Raw genomic sequence first — 15,894 nt, forward strand, 5'->3', positions numbered from 1 at the left:
CAGTTGGCAGGAATACCAGTAGGTAAAAGAGCCCAAAAACTGGCATAGTCATGTAGCTTTACAACTGGCATAGTTGAGTAGCTCGACAATTGGTGTCATGAATAGGACTAAGAGCTCTACAATTGGAGATGTTGACAGGATTACTACTTTAGCCTAGCTCCACACTAAGCTTTCTGTTTCATAACTTTTCTGCCTTATATATACAGTTTTCTTTGAGATCTTATTCTGGTGCTTTCCCTTCCATTCATTTTGATTACTTTTTCAATTTTGTTCTCTGAGCACTATATTACTTTTATCAGTGCCTTTTTGCACTGCTTCTATGTTGACTTTCACTTCCGTAATTGTTTTATGCTTATCTTTCACATCTTTTTTAATCTCTCCTGGCCCAGATTTTATCTTTGTCTCACTGTACATTCTGAGATATTCAATTTTTTCTTTGAACTGTTGTGTTGAAGCTTTGGGGGGCTAAGGGTGTGGATGGTTTATAAACTAAGGCAGTTGTGATTGTCTTCTCATAGCAATGTTTCTCTGGTGGGGTTTTTTCGCCTGCTATTTTCCCCCATCTTTCTTTTCCTTCTTTTGTTTCCCTGTGTCATCTTGCAGAGCATGTACTGGTTCACTTTCTTCATTATTGCTCTTAAAAGAAGTGAGTACTTCTTGGAGCATGGGATGAGTTGGAATGCTAGTAAACTATATCAGGGATTTTCTCTGATTAACAGAAATCTTCTTAGGACAGACACAGTGTATGTGTGTGTATGTGTATATATTTTTCTGTTACATCATACACCCCTTTAATTTTGGTACTTACTGATTCAGCTAAATTTAGGCAAGATCTGACAGCACACTTATAAAGATGCCAGGAAAACAGGCCAAAGGGAGCAAAGGGTATTCCCAGTACCCCTACCCTAATAAGGACTTTTTGGAATATAAAATATATATATATATATATATATATATATATATATATATATATATATATATATATATATATAAGTGGGCTAATAGTACAGGTATAGAATAATCTGGACATTTAATTTCTTTGGAAAATAAGCTCTGTAGCCAGAGGCCTTCATAGAATTACTAATCAGGGAAGATATCTATTTTGAAGGGTGTTATAGACATTTTTTTTTTTATTACTGAAAGTGCAATATGTATTTATTGTTATAGACTGAATGTTTGAGTCCCTTAAAAATTGGCATGTTGAAATCCTAGCCCTCAACTTGATGGTATTCAGAGGTGGGGCATTTGGAGATAATTATGTCATGAGGGTGAAGCTCTCCTGAATGGGATTAGTGTCCCTATGAGAAGAGACCCAAGAGCTTGCTCTTTCTCTCTCTCTGCCATGTGAGGATGCCAGGAGAAGATGTGTATCTGTAAACCAAGAAGCAGGACCTCACCAGACACCAGATCTGCAGGCCCCTCGATCATGGACTTCCCAATCTCCAGAACTGTGAGAAATAAATGTTTCTTGTTTAAAACACCTAGACTGTGGTAATTTGATAGAGCACCTGAACTGACTAAGACATCATGATCGCCTTCGTATGTCTTTAGTTCTTGTAGTCACATGTAAGCTGTATCTGAAATCTGATCTCTTCTTCACCCTGAGCCCTCTCTGATGGGCTCTAGAAGGCATGTGAAAATCTATTTTGGGGAAATGCCTGTAAGCCTATTAGTTTTAACAGGCACTGGTGTAGTTTTACTTGGTAAATCATTGCTTTTACTAATTCCTTATACTTCCTAGACCTTTTAATTCCATTCTTTCACAGGCACTATGCTGGGTTTGTTGTTTTTAAAGTATACAAAGTGTTTTTCTGTGGCCCATTGTTTTAGCCCATTTCTGTTTCTTATAACGAAATACTTGGCACTGGGTAATATATAAGAAAATAAAATTCATTGCTTACAATTTTGGAAGCTAGGAAGTCCAAAGTCCTGGGAACACGTTTGGTGAAGGTCTTGGTCAGGTGGTGACAGTGACCAGGGGTCTCACATGCCAGAAAATGGTGGAGCAGAGAGAAAGAGAGTAACTTCTTCATTCACTCTCCTTTTAAAGCCCTCCAAGCCATGCCCATGACCATCATTTCTATTCCATTCACTAAGGCATGGTCCTAAAATCCAATCACCTCTTTAAGGTCCCACCTTCAATTACTGTAATAGGATTTCCCACCCTCTTAACACTGTCACAGTGGGGGCTAAGTTTTGGAGAGACACTCAATCCAAGGAATTCCACCCCTGGCCCCCCAAAACTCATGTCCCCATACAAATACATTCATTCCATCCCCAAAGTCTTGTTTCAACTAAAAAGCCCAAGTTCCAAGTCCCATCTGTGAAGTCAAAACAAGTTATCTACTTCCAAGATATAATGGTGGGACAAGCATAAGGCACATATTCCCATTCAAAAAGGGAGAAATAGGCCACAAGGAAGGGGTGACAGGTCTGAAACAAGTCCAAAATCCAGCAGAGCAGGCATTAAATCTTACAGCTGGTGAATCATATACCTTGACTCCATGTTTGATGTCCTCTGCACACTGGTGTGGGGGTTGGGTCCCCAAGTCCTTGGGCAGCTCCACTTCTATGGCTTTCTTGGTCTCAGATGATGCATTAGCTCTCTGAGGCTGGAGTTCCACTCTGGTAGCCCCACAAGTCTGGGGTCTCCATTGTGGTCCCGCTCCCACAGCTCTACTAGGCATGGCACTAATGGGGTTTTTCTGCTGCAACTCTGATCCTACATTTGCGCTTGGCATTGCTCTAGTGAAGGCACTATGCAGTGACTCCAGGGCTGTGACAGATCTCTTTCCAGGCCGTCAGGCTTTTCCATACATCCATTGAAATCTGGCATTCTGTGAGCCTGCAGAACTAACACCGTGTGGACAGACGGACACTGCCAAGGCTTGCAGCTTGTATTTTCCAAAGCTGCACGTCCAGCCATGTCTGGGGCCAATTTAGCCAAGGCTGGAGCAGCATGGGTGTGGGAAACACCATCCCGAGGTGGCCCTGGACAACAAGCCCTTGGCGGAAGCCTCAGGCCTGTTCTCCAAGACCATTTTGTCACCCTAGGCCTTTAGGCCTGAAATGGAAGGGTTGACCCCAGAGGCTTCTGCAATGCCTTCAGGCCCTTTTCCCCCTTCTCTTGATAATTCCTTTCTTTTGTACTAATCTCCTTAGCACTACTGAATTTTTTTTCTGAAAATGCTCTCTGCTTCTCTGCTGCATGGTCAGGTTGCAAAATTTCCAAATCTTTAAGTTCTGCTTCCCTTTTAAATTCTGGCTTTGCATCATGCCTTTTCTGACATAACTTGGTGTAGGTTCTTACAAGTAGCCATGCAGCTTCCTCAATGCTTTGCTGCTTAGAAATTTCTTCCACCAAATACTCTGGTTCACACTCCTAAGTTCCAACTTCCACAAAGTCCTAGGGCATGGACATAATGCAGCCAAGCTCTTGCCTATTCATGGTAAGGTTGATTTTGCCCCATTTTCCAAAAAGCTCCTGATTTCTGTCTGAGACCTCCTTAGAATGGCCTTTACAGTCCATATTTCTATAAGCATTTGGGTCACCACCACTTAACAAAACTCTAAAACATTCCAAACTTTCCCTAATTTTCTTGTCTTCTAAACTATTATCAGCATCTAGGCTTTTTCTAGCCTGCTCTTTCACATTCTTACAGCCTTTCCTCAACATCCAGTTCCAAAGCCGCTTCCACATTTTGAAGAATTTGTTTTAAGCAATACCCTACTTCTCTGGTACCAATTTTTTTTACTAGTCCATTTCTATTGCTTATAACAAAATATCTGGACCTGGGTGATTTATAAAGAAAACAAAATTTATTGCTTACAGTTTTGGAGGCTGGGAAGTCCAAAGTCCAGGGAAGACATTTGGTGAAGGCCTTGGTGGTGACAGCAGTGACCCAGCCATCTCACATGGCAGAAATGGCAGAGCAGAGAGACTAACCTCTCATATGCTCTTCTTTTAAAGCACTCAGAACCACAACCCTTACCTCCATTATTCATCCATTCACTATGGCATGGTCCTACAATCTAATCACCTCTTCAAGACCCCACATTTCAATTACCATAATAGGATTTTCCATCCTCTTTTTTAAAATTTTAATTATCAATATACAATGTAGTTGATTTTTATGTCCCTTTACCAATTCCTGCTTTTCCTTCCTTCCTCTCTCCCCTCTCCCCCACCATCAACATCATATCTGTTCACTTATCTTAACAAGTTCAAGGAACCCACCCTCTTAACACTATCACAGCGGGGGTCCAGTTTTGGGGGACACTTAATCCAAAGCAGTGATTTTGAACCGTGGCAAGTAGCTAATGGCTTGCTTGTACTTCCACATACCACTGGTAACTTTCTGAGCAAAATGTAGTTAAACCAAGATATAGGCCTTTATATTATACTATACTTAAAAAAAAATTGAGATTTACGTGACATATATCTATATTTTTTAACCATTAAAATGTTTCACTGACTAATTAGAGATGGAATAAATCTTAATCTACCAATTTATCATTATTTTCAATTATATATGGATCAAAAATTTTGGTTATTTCCCATGTGCATTTGGTCCATTGATCTTATCCAGAAATAAAAAATTATTAGAAACCACATATGTAGTCATAAGATATATAATTTCAATTTTCTATGACTAATAATTAAAAAAACACTCCAAGCCAAGTCTCCAACACCCTGATTCAGTAAATGTTTGTTAAACTATGTCCAATACTAAGAGGCCTCTAAAGTTGCACTTTAGATGAATACAATATGTATTGATTTATTGGTTGAATATTTGTTGTATATTTAGGTAAACCGTCCAAGTGACTATATTCAGATATTTACATTTTATATACATTAATACTTTCACATTTCTGGGGGATTTTATTGGCACATTTCCATGCTTCAAAGAAGCTCCTTATGATTTGATAAAAACAATATTTATTTTATTTTATTCATGCCATAGCAGAGCTATTTGAGAAACGGCATTTATTTTCTAATTATAACACTTGTATAGTCAATTCTCCCTCTAGATTTGTTCTCAATTCTATCTGGAAATATCTACCTAGAATTATGTACCTCAGAGAGGAATTTTCCTCTAAAGAGTCATTTTCCTTGGATGGTCAACTGGCCTCCTTGTTCTGATTTCTCAGCTGACATGACTTTTCTGGCTGTTGTTTCTTTCCTGGATCTCTGACCATCTCACAATGTAGAACTGCCTCTTGGTTTTCTACTTCATTGCTCTGTGTCCTAGACTTTTGCATGATTTATTGATTGACTTTCTTCCTTGCCCCTTCATCTGTTTTAGAATCTAGAATCTTCATGACCACCTACCTGACCAGTATTATATTATTGAAAGTATTGGAGTCCCCCCCCCCCCCAAAAAATGGCCATATTTTTTTATAATGTAAACTTTATCACTTTAAAAAAATATTTAGTATTGTATTCATTCTTACAAATCATGATATTTCTTTATGCTCTTTGCCCGACCTATCACTTTCCAAACCCCCTCCCTCCCTCCTCCCATCTCTAGCATCCTTAGGTTTGTTCCCTCCTTCTGAAAGTTCAACTTGTTGTAGTCTTTCCTTTCTTTCTTTCTGTCATTCCTTCCTACTTTCCTCTTTATGTCCCTCCCTCCCTCCCTTCCTTCCTAGCAGCCAGTTATAAGTGAGAACCTTCGGTATTTCTGTTTCTTTGTCTGGCTTATTTCACATAATATAATTTTCTCCAGACTCATCCATGTTGCTGCAAATGGCAGAATTTCATTCTTTTTTATGGCTGAGTAGTATTCTATTGTGTATATATACTGCATTTTCTTTATCCAGTCATCCATTGATGGACATTTAGGTTGGCTCCATATTTTGGCTATTGTAAGTAAAACTGCATGGAATATTTTGGTTTAAATTTTAATATTATAGCCTGTAATATTCATTTGAAACAGAAATTTTCTGCTTTTGTAGGTGAAAATCTTTTGAATATTAGAAATTTAAGTGTAGGCATAAACTGAGCTGCTGAAAATGCTCAGAAATTCAAACTTTTCCACTTCAAAGCTCTGACACCATTTCATAAATGAAAGAAACAATTTGGTAGATCTTATATATTAAATTTTTCAATTATCATCAGATAATATTAAATGATTGCTTTCTTCAAAGGTGATACTCTGGAAGCTTTAATGGTTAAGGTTTATGGGCAATTAAGTATTTTTTTTAACTTCATTTATTGTGGCAAGTCATTAAGTATTAAGCAAAATTTTTCTGACAATATTTTAAATAGTTTTACACTTAAGCTAGTAATCAAATTGATTAAGTTATATCTATATCACTATAGGACTGATCAATTCCTGAGAAAGATGTACATATTGATTTACATGAGATTTCTCATAAAAATCATAGCAAAAAAAACCTTTCATACATAATAATGGGAATGACACGAATATAAAGTGTAGCTATGGTATAAGAGATCATGCTCTTATCTGTTCTTTACATCCACATTTATATGTGTTATTTATAAATGTACATTTTATAATGTCTTGACATTTGTTAACTGTGAAAGGCTATGCCAGATATGCTTCAGTGAAAAGTGGGAGTGTTTACCCATAAATATAAAATCAATAATGTCTTTTCTCTTAATATTTACGTATTTTTGTTCCTGTTGATAAAAATAAACCTCAATGTAGTGTCATCTATACAGACAAAAGTCCTGACTTACAAAATGCTTTTCAAACCATTATTGGTTTCTCACTGAAAGGTATAGAAATTGCTACTGTCAAATCAGAAATATTTCCCTTGGTGATTGCCTTTGGTTGAATGTCCCCCCAAAACCCAGTCCCCACTGTGACAGTGTATAGAGGGTGGGAAGTCCTATTATGGTAATTGAAAGGTGGGGCCTTGAAGAGGTGTAGGACCATGCAGTAGTGAATGGATTAATAATGGTGGTCAGGGGCATGGTTCTGAGGGCTTTAAAAGGAGAGAGAGGAGAGTCTCTTGTTCTCTCTGCTCCACGTGAGACCCCTGCATTGCTGTAAAGCCACAACCAAGATCCTTGCCAGATGTGTTTCATGGACTTTGGACTCCCCAGCCTCCAAAACAGTAAGCAATAAATTTCATCTTCTTTAAAAAAAACACCCAGTTCCAGAAATTTTGTTATAAGCAACAGAAATGGACTAATACAGTGAACTCTTCTCCTTGCTGTTGCCCTACCACCTCAATAAATTTGCAGGACAGGCAGAGGTGAGAAGGAGACATAACCCTTCCCTGAGTCGTATACTCTAGCACCACCACTACTCCCCCCTGGCAAAAAAAATGGCTGGAAATACCACCAATGTTTGTAGCAATCTTTTCCAAATGTATTTGCTCTTTCAGGATATGCTCCTAAATTATCTCAGGCCCAAACTATTTCCAACATTTCTCTGCTTCTCATTTGCTTTCCCACTTCTATGTCCTTGGGTTTAGTCCACAGCTCCTCTCTGTCTGATAGTAATTTTCAATTCCCCTTCATGGCCTCCAGCTTGAATTTTACACACTGAATTTCTTGACTTGCAACTACTTTTTAAAATTTTACAGAAATTAACCTCTAAGTGTCGACCCATTAACCATATCCCAAGAAGGGCTACATTTGAGGAGTGGTTTTCATGGATGCCTCCACTCTCTGCCTTACTTCTGCTTTATTTACCTTTATCTCAGTCATTATCTCATTTCCATATTGCCCTCACTTCCTGCTTTCCTCTCTATCCCTCCTCCTCTCTGTTCTTCAAGCTACTCTAGAAACTTTTTTCTATACGAAGTGACACACTCCAGATGGATCACCTGGGAGAAATAAGGAAATATGAAAGCCTAGAAACCTTCTCCTAGGGAAGAAAATCAAGTGCAATGAATTAAAAGAATTGTAATAAGCACATATGGAAAGAGCATGGAGGAATGAATGCTTTGGTGATATTCCCTTGAAAACTAAAGTATTCATTCTTCCCAGCTGCTGAAAATACCGAAAACAACAGCTGGGCAGGGGAGAGCCTCTTTGCCTGAGGTCACAGCTTCTCCCAGGGAACAGCTCACATCAATTGACAGGCTACTGGAAGATGAAAGACCTGGCCTCTTTGCTTCAAGGATTACTCTCAAGAGGCATTCTAGTTCCAGAGCTCCCATGCGATCAGCTGAGGCCTGTTTTGAGACTTCATTGTAATTCAACTCTTCTCAATCCAATTTCCTTTACTCCCTCACTGGTATTATCCTTACAAAATTCATGCATACAAATCTCCATATCAGAATATTTTTTTCCAGGAAACTTGACCTGAAACAATGGACTTTGGGGGGTCAGAACGATCTGGGTTTGAATCCAAACACTTTAACTTGCTAGCTGTGTGATCTTGGGTTCTCTTGTCCTGTCTCTTGTCTTGTCTCTTGTCTCCTGAGCATCTATAGGCAAGAAATGGTAATAGGTAGGCAGAAGTATTGTACTTTATGGAAATGACATCCTTGGAGTTATGCAATATGATTCCTTGACAGAAACACTTAGGTGAAAGACTAAACAAGATAATATATTTAAGGCACTTGTTATTTTGCAGAAGAGATACTCAATAGTTTTTCCCCCCCTTCCAACTTGGGTGATATTGAGGAAAATGAAAAGGTAACTAAGCACAAATAATTAATTAAAAATACAATCACTATCTTTGTAGTATAAGACAGTCATCTTAGAATCAAAGAGATCTCCAGTTACTTTAATTGGACCAGAAAAAAAAAAAAAAAAAAAAATGAAGCTTGATAAGCAAACAGTTTGACCTTGCTGAGTTATCTCTATTTTGACCTGGAAATCTTAAACCCTTTTTGTTAGGCAGAATGATCCCTTTGTCCCCCAAAGATGCCTATGTCCTAATCCCTAGAACCTATGAATATGTTACCCTACAGAGTAAAAGAGACTTTGCAGATGTGACAAAAGTAAGGACCTTGAGTTGGGGAGATTAGTCTGGATTATCTGGTTGGGCCCAGTGTAATAGCAGGAGTCCTTAACAGTGAGAGGCAGAAGAGAATTGGAGGGAGATATGACGATGAAAGAGGTTAAAGTGAGTGATGTGAGATGTGAGAAGGAACCAGCCAGTCATGGCCGGCTTTGAAGATGGAGGAAAGGAGCCATGCTGGGAAAGGCGTGGGAATGGATTCTCTCCTAGAGCCTCCACAGCAGAAAGGAATGTAGCCCTGCTGGACATCTTGATTCTAGCACGGTGAGACCTATGTCAGATTTCTGATCTACAGAAGTGTAAGAAAAATTTAACAAATGTGTGCGTTGTTTTAAACCACTGCTTTTCTTTTTCACAATGAGTTTGCTGCCAGAACACAGGTGTCATAAAAAACACCGCTAAATCAAAGCCAAAATGGGAAAGGAAAAGACTCTATTAACATTATCATTATTGGACATGTAGATTCAGGTAAGTCCACCACTACTGGCCATCTGATCTACAAATGCGGTGGGATCAACAGAAGAATCAATGAAAAATTTGAGAAGGAGGCTGCTGAGATGGGAAAGGGCTCCTTCAAGTGTGCCTGGGTCTTGGATAAACTGAAAGCTGAGCACGGCTGTGGTATCACCCTTGATATCTCCCTGTGGAAATTTGAGGCCAGTATGTATTATGTGACTATCATTGATGCCCAGGACTCAGAGACTTTATCAAAAACATTACAGGCACCTCTCAGGCTGACCGTACTGTCTTGATTGTTGCTGCTGGTGTTGGTGAGTTTAAAGCTGGTATATCCAAGGTGGGCAGACCCATGAGCATGCTCTTATGGCTTACACACTAAGTGTGAAACAACTGATGGTTGGTGATAACAAAATGGATTCTACTGAGCCACTCTACAGCCAGAAGAGATATAAGAAAATAGCTAAGGAAGTCAGCATCTACATTAAGAAAATTGGCTGCAATCCTGACACAATAGCATTTGTGCCAATTTCTGGTTGGAATGGTGACAATGTGCTGGAGCCAAGTGCTAATATTCCTTGGTTCAAAGGATGGAAAGTCACCCATAAAAATGGCAATGCCAGTGGAACCACATTGCATGAGGCTCTGAATTGCATCTTGCCACCAACTCATCCAACTGAGAAGCCCTTGCATCTGCCCCTCCAGGGTGTCTACAAAATTGGTGGTATTGGTACTGTCCCTGTGGGCTGAGTAAAGACTGGTGTTCTCAAACCTGGCATAGTGGTCAACTTTGCTCTAGTCAACATTACAACTGAAGTAAAGTCTGGTAAAATGCACCATGAAGCTTTGAGTGAAGCTCTTTCTGGAGATAATGTAGGCTTCAATGTTAAGAACATGTCTGTTAAAGATGTTTGTTGTGGCAATGTTGCTGGTGACAGCAAAAATGACCCACCGATGAAAGCAGCTGGCTTCACTGCTCAGGTGATTATCCTGAACCATCCAGGCCAAATCTGTGCTGGCTATGCCCATGTACTGGATTGTCACGCAGCCCGCATTGCTTGCAAATTTGCTGAGCTGAAAGAAAAGATTGATCACTGTTCTGGTAAGAATCTGGAAAATGACCCCAAATTCTTGAAATCTGGCAATGCTGCCATCATTGACATGGTTCCTGGCAAGCCCACGTGTGTTGAGAGCTTCTCTGACTATCCTCCTCTGGGTCATTTTGCTGTTCGTGATATGAGACAGATAGCTACTGTGGGTGTCATCAAAGCAGTGGACAAGAAGGCTGCTGGAGCTGGCAAGGTCACCAAGTCAGCCCAGAAAGCTCAGAAGGCTAAATGAATATTATCCCCAATACCTGCCACCCTAGTCTTAATCAGTGGTGGAAGAACGGTCTCAGCACTGTTCACCTCAACTGGCCATTTAAGTTTAATAGTAAAAGACTGGTTAATGATAACAATGCATCTTAAAGCCTTTAGACGGAAAGGAGAATGTTTTGTGGGCCCATTTTGGGGTTTTTGTGTGTGTGTGTGGTAGTTTCAGTTATTAGTTTTTAAAATCAGTACTTTTTAATGGAAACGTCTTGACCAAAAATCTGTCATGGAATTTAGAGACCCATTAAAACAAAGTTTAATGAAAAATAAATAAATAAACAAACAAACAAACAAACAAACAAACCACTAAGTTTGAGGTTATTTTTTATAGCAGCCAAAGAAAGCTAACATGCCCTCCATGACTCATGGAAAGATTCACAACTAGTAGGCCACATATAGTTTTGTATGGTGAAACCAAAGGGCCTCAATGACATGGAAAGAAGGAAAAGAGGTTGGAAAACAGGTGAGAACATGGCATTAAGCACAGGAACAAAACACATTTCGTATATGCCAAGGGCAGATTCATAGAACATCTTTATTATTTTTCCATATTAAGCTTGTTTTGCCAGTTCCATTCTCTTGCACTTCCAATATGCCCTCTCTTCCCCATCTCTTTGCAAATTCATACATATACCAGAAAAGTTATGTTGTTCCCAGCATTTAAAACCCATCACATGGAGAAACAACAGAAAAGTTGCTTTCCTCACATCTGCCTCATTATTGCTCATTTTTTTGTTTTGTTGTTGGTGTCATATTAACACCCAGTTAATTCAAACTAGCACATGATCTAGATTTTTAACTCTCTTCTCAACCTCTACCTAAATTTACTTTCCATATGAGAATTCTCCTTTAGGTAGGACAAACAATTTGACCTTAGATCCTTAAAGAATATAAAATCTAACACATAGCACACTGTTTTTCAATGAATGATTCGTAAGTGTCGCATACTTGCACTTCTCCAGAAATAAGCATAGTCTCACTTGCTTTTTGTTGTTATGGTTTATTTATTTGTATCACAAAGAAAGACTCTAATCATGACTAACCATCTCTTGATTCATCAAGATACAAGAAAGGGAATCTCTGAGTTTTTATGTGATTTGGACATAAGACAAAGTTCAGGATAAAAATGCAAGTATGTAGAGGACTAAAAAAATCAGACAGACTTGAGTTCAGTTTCTGCTCTCTACTTGGTCAGTGTCCAATGTGAAGAAAATTATATGAATGTCTAAATCATAGTTATCTTCTCTAAAAAATTGATTATACTGACCCAATAGAGTGGTGTAAGTATAACGAATGAACATAAAGTACTGTGCCAAGCAAATAGAAAAATAACATATTTATAAATGTTTTTTATTATTATTATTTTTATTGCAATAATCAATGACAATAAATAAGGCCCTGAAAAAGCTCCCAACAGCACATCATGTTCAATGTCATAATATATTCAATACTTTTTTCCCCATTCTTCTAATTTATGTTCTTTTCCTAATACAATAATAGTCAAGAAAAAGTGAAATTAAATAGTTGATTTTATCAATTTGAAACTTTAATTATCTTTAGAAATAATGTATATTTTTTTCATGACGGGCACTCAGCCAGTGAGTGCACTGGCCATTCCTATATAGGATCCGAACCCGCAGCGGGAGCGTCGCTGCACTCCCAGTGCTGCACTCTCTCGAGTGCGCCACAGGCTCAGCCCAGAAATAATATATATTTAAGTTTCTGTTGTAAATCATGTCAGAAAACAAGTTGTGTGAGTTATTTATTATTTATAAAAGCTACCTCTGGAAATACATTCTGAGATTCCAACAGTCATGTGTAATTGCTGAATTTTGACACATATTACAATAATATTTTTTTTCTGGAAGTATAGGGCAAATAAATACTCTGATAGATTATGATTTAAGACAATACCACAGGAAAGAAATCATCACTGTTCTTCAGGCACACAATATTTCAAATGGAATTTATTGCCTAATTTTTCCCATTGTATGTATTGGCATATTAACTTAGAAAATGTAGACCTTTATGATGGGCACAAAATCTCAATTATGCAAAATGAATAAATTCTAGAGATCTGCTCTACTACATTGTCCCTGTAATTAGCGATACCATAATGTACACTTAAAAATTTGTTGAGAGTAGGTCTCATATTAAGTGGTATTACCACAATAAAATAAAATTAAATTGTAGAACTTTCAAAATTGCCAATAGAATTATTTGCTACTTATTTCCTATTTTTAATACTATTATTTAGCTCTTTGGGCAAAGAGCATTATTAAATAAATATATGCTAAATATGAAATTGAGCAAACTAATATTTATTGTGAGTTGGATTTGCATATAAACTTGATGTATATTGCTCTTCTTGTGGGCTATGGCTGAGGACTGAGAATTCTTTCTCTTTCCCTTCGTAAGCATTTTTGACCCGCTGGACAGTAGTCTTGTTATGCCATTCACTTGGGGGGCAGGTTGGTATAGCTCTGACCACTCTCAGGCCTCCTTTTTGAGGAAGTGCAGAGATCACCCCTCTCCTTTCCAAAATACGTGTTTTGTTTGTATCCTAAATTCAGTAGTTAAAAACTTAAATGCTATTGGATGCTACTTTCATTTTTCATTTCACTCTTAGTGATTTCCCAGTGATTCATGTGCAAGATTTATACATATTTCTAACACAAAATTTGCTAAAAATAGTCTTGCCTTAGCTCAAATTCTAGGAGTTTGACCTTTGTTTTAATTAGTGAAGTTGCAGTATTATATTACTAAAAGTATTGGAACCCAATAAAGTGGGCATCATTCTCAAAAACATTTTAATGAACCTCCGGGTGAAATTACCTAGGTGAATTACTAAAAACTGTATTATAGTTGAAATACTTTCATAGTATCCGCTAATTAACACAATTAATTTCACCTTCCTTAATGAACTTAACTGGCATTTGGGCTTTTCTCTCTTTCTCTCTCTCTCTCTCTCTCTCTCTCTCTTTTTTTAACTTGCTTATTTGTGTGTTTTAGCAGTAAAGAATTGCAACCTCAGCAAACCATAAATTTTACTTTTTATACACAAAATATTTTTCTGGGAGCCAAGACTTAATGATTTATGAAGATGCATTTCATTTTCAAATATACGCAGGAGCTTGAAGAACAGCAGCAATAACGGAAAAAAGCCTTAGATCAGACCCAGAAGAAGTGTTTACAATTAAAAATAAAGCTGTGGTTGATGAATTCAGTAACGAAGTCCACGAGTGTAGAGATTCAGCTCTTTCTTTATTCAGTAATGTAGAATTAACTTTAAAGACTTCGATAACTCTAAAACTATTTATGCTTTTATATTTGAGTTTCCTACATGCTTACTTATTAGTCTATTGGTCTCTGGATTAGAAAAATAAAATTAAATCCATATTAAAGAGCAGTACTGACTCTACAGCAAATATGCTCCACTCTTAAAAGTATGCTAAACATATTCTTTAAAGTTTCTCATTAGAAATTATTTACTTACCAAATATGATTGCACGTGCCTGCTTTATTTAACTGGTTTATTATTTTGATTGCATACCTCCTAAATATGTTTTCAACTAAGATAATTATGATAATTTGCATGTTGAAAGGGAACCTTTCAAGACAGAATTGTCTTCAAGGTAATCTCTGGTGAATTAAAAATATACATTTCTTTCAATAATTTATCATGAGATTTTTAAAAGTTAATTCCCCACTTACTCTATAACCCCCAAATTTCCCCCTAGGGTTCTGTTTTAACCCCCTCTTAGGAAATGACTATAACATTGTGCCTTAGGGAATTCTAGGGAAAGCTTTTTAAAGGCAGAACTTATTGGTCTTTAAGCAACTGAAAAATAAGACAAAGAAATAAAATATTTTCCCTTAAGCATAGCAGAGATAAAATTACCAAAAAAAAAAAAAAAAAAATCGTCTTTTGCAGGGTTACAGAATGACAAAATACATTAAAATGTCATAGTACCTAAATGACAAAGCCTTATTGTCAATAATGAATCGGAGAAGTTTTGAAATTTTCAAACAAGATTTTTTTTTTATAAATATCTATCTAAATCAAATAAAAACTCAGGGATACTAGGACAGATTAATTCAGAATGGACAGATGGCTGACCCAACTTGTCAGTGTAACACTCAAATAGTAAGAATAAGGAAAATGAGTCTCAAACTCTCTGCTTTGTTATCAGGTTGTCCATTGTCACTGCTTCTTAGTGAGGCTGATGAAATCGAATTAGTAAGTCCTGAGAACAAAGCTAGTGGTTTTTTAAACAGTCCTACCAAGCACATGACATTTGGAGGACTTAGTAGAGAAACCACCAAAAATTTTTGTTATTTTTGTCCTCACTTTTTAAAAAGAAAAAAAAGAATTAAATGCAGACTTTCTCATTTAAAAAGATATTGTCAACCCAGACTTTTATTATGTGTTTACTGAGAACAATTTACTGCCCAAACCCTCTATGCAGTTAACATCATAATTTAGATTAAAAAGAGAAAGAAGAGTGCAATGAATCTTGCTACCTGGAGTGACAGAGGATAGAGCATGGGAGAGATTTCAATGAACTACGCTTATGAATGACTATGAATTACAGATGACAGCCTAGCTAGATGCATTACTTCATCTCAAATTAGAACCAGACATTGTGAAGCAAGATGTCCTTCTAGCAGTCTTAGTAAGTGTTGGCAGCAAGAATAGGTTTCAATCCAGCAGTATTCCTTAAAGAAACAGATAATTAAATATCACCTAATTATCTTTTATACCTATTGAAATGTTTGCACTTCCACGTTTTAAAATCTAAGTAAAAAGAAAAAGAATCATAGTGACCTGAATATATTCTTTACCTCTATGTTTCTAAGATTTTTTTTAAACATTCAAATCCTTTATTAATGAGAAAACTATATAGTAATGGGGGAAGGCTTACTATTTTTATGTTTTTTTAGTCCAACCTCTCTCCAAGACAAGAGTGCCTTGCAGTTCCCAAGAAACAACATAGCTGGCTGAGACTTCTCCAACTAAAGTGTCTTCGAAGGGAAACACAAACAGAAACAAAAACCATGAAGGAGGGGGTAGCTTTTTTAAAGGAGGGCTTGCTTTCACTACACGTACTAATTCA

The 15,894-nt window shown here is 37.3% G+C and overlaps 1 protein-coding gene and 1 pseudogene across 6 annotated transcripts in view; one reads left to right on the forward strand and one right to left on the reverse strand.

Annotated features, from left to right (window-relative positions):
* Positions 1 to 15,894, reverse strand: part of DGKB (diacylglycerol kinase beta) — a 633,703-nt gene that overhangs the window by 251,665 nt on the left and 366,144 nt on the right. The gene's annotated exons all lie outside the window — the stretch shown is intronic.
* Positions 9,091 to 10,764, forward strand: LOC134380071 (elongation factor 1-alpha 1-like; annotated as a pseudogene).

This window comes from Cynocephalus volans, chromosome 6, assembly GCF_027409185.1.
Source record: "Cynocephalus volans isolate mCynVol1 chromosome 6, mCynVol1.pri, whole genome shotgun sequence".
In the NCBI taxonomy this organism is placed as follows: domain Eukaryota; kingdom Metazoa; phylum Chordata; class Mammalia; order Dermoptera; family Cynocephalidae; genus Cynocephalus; species Cynocephalus volans.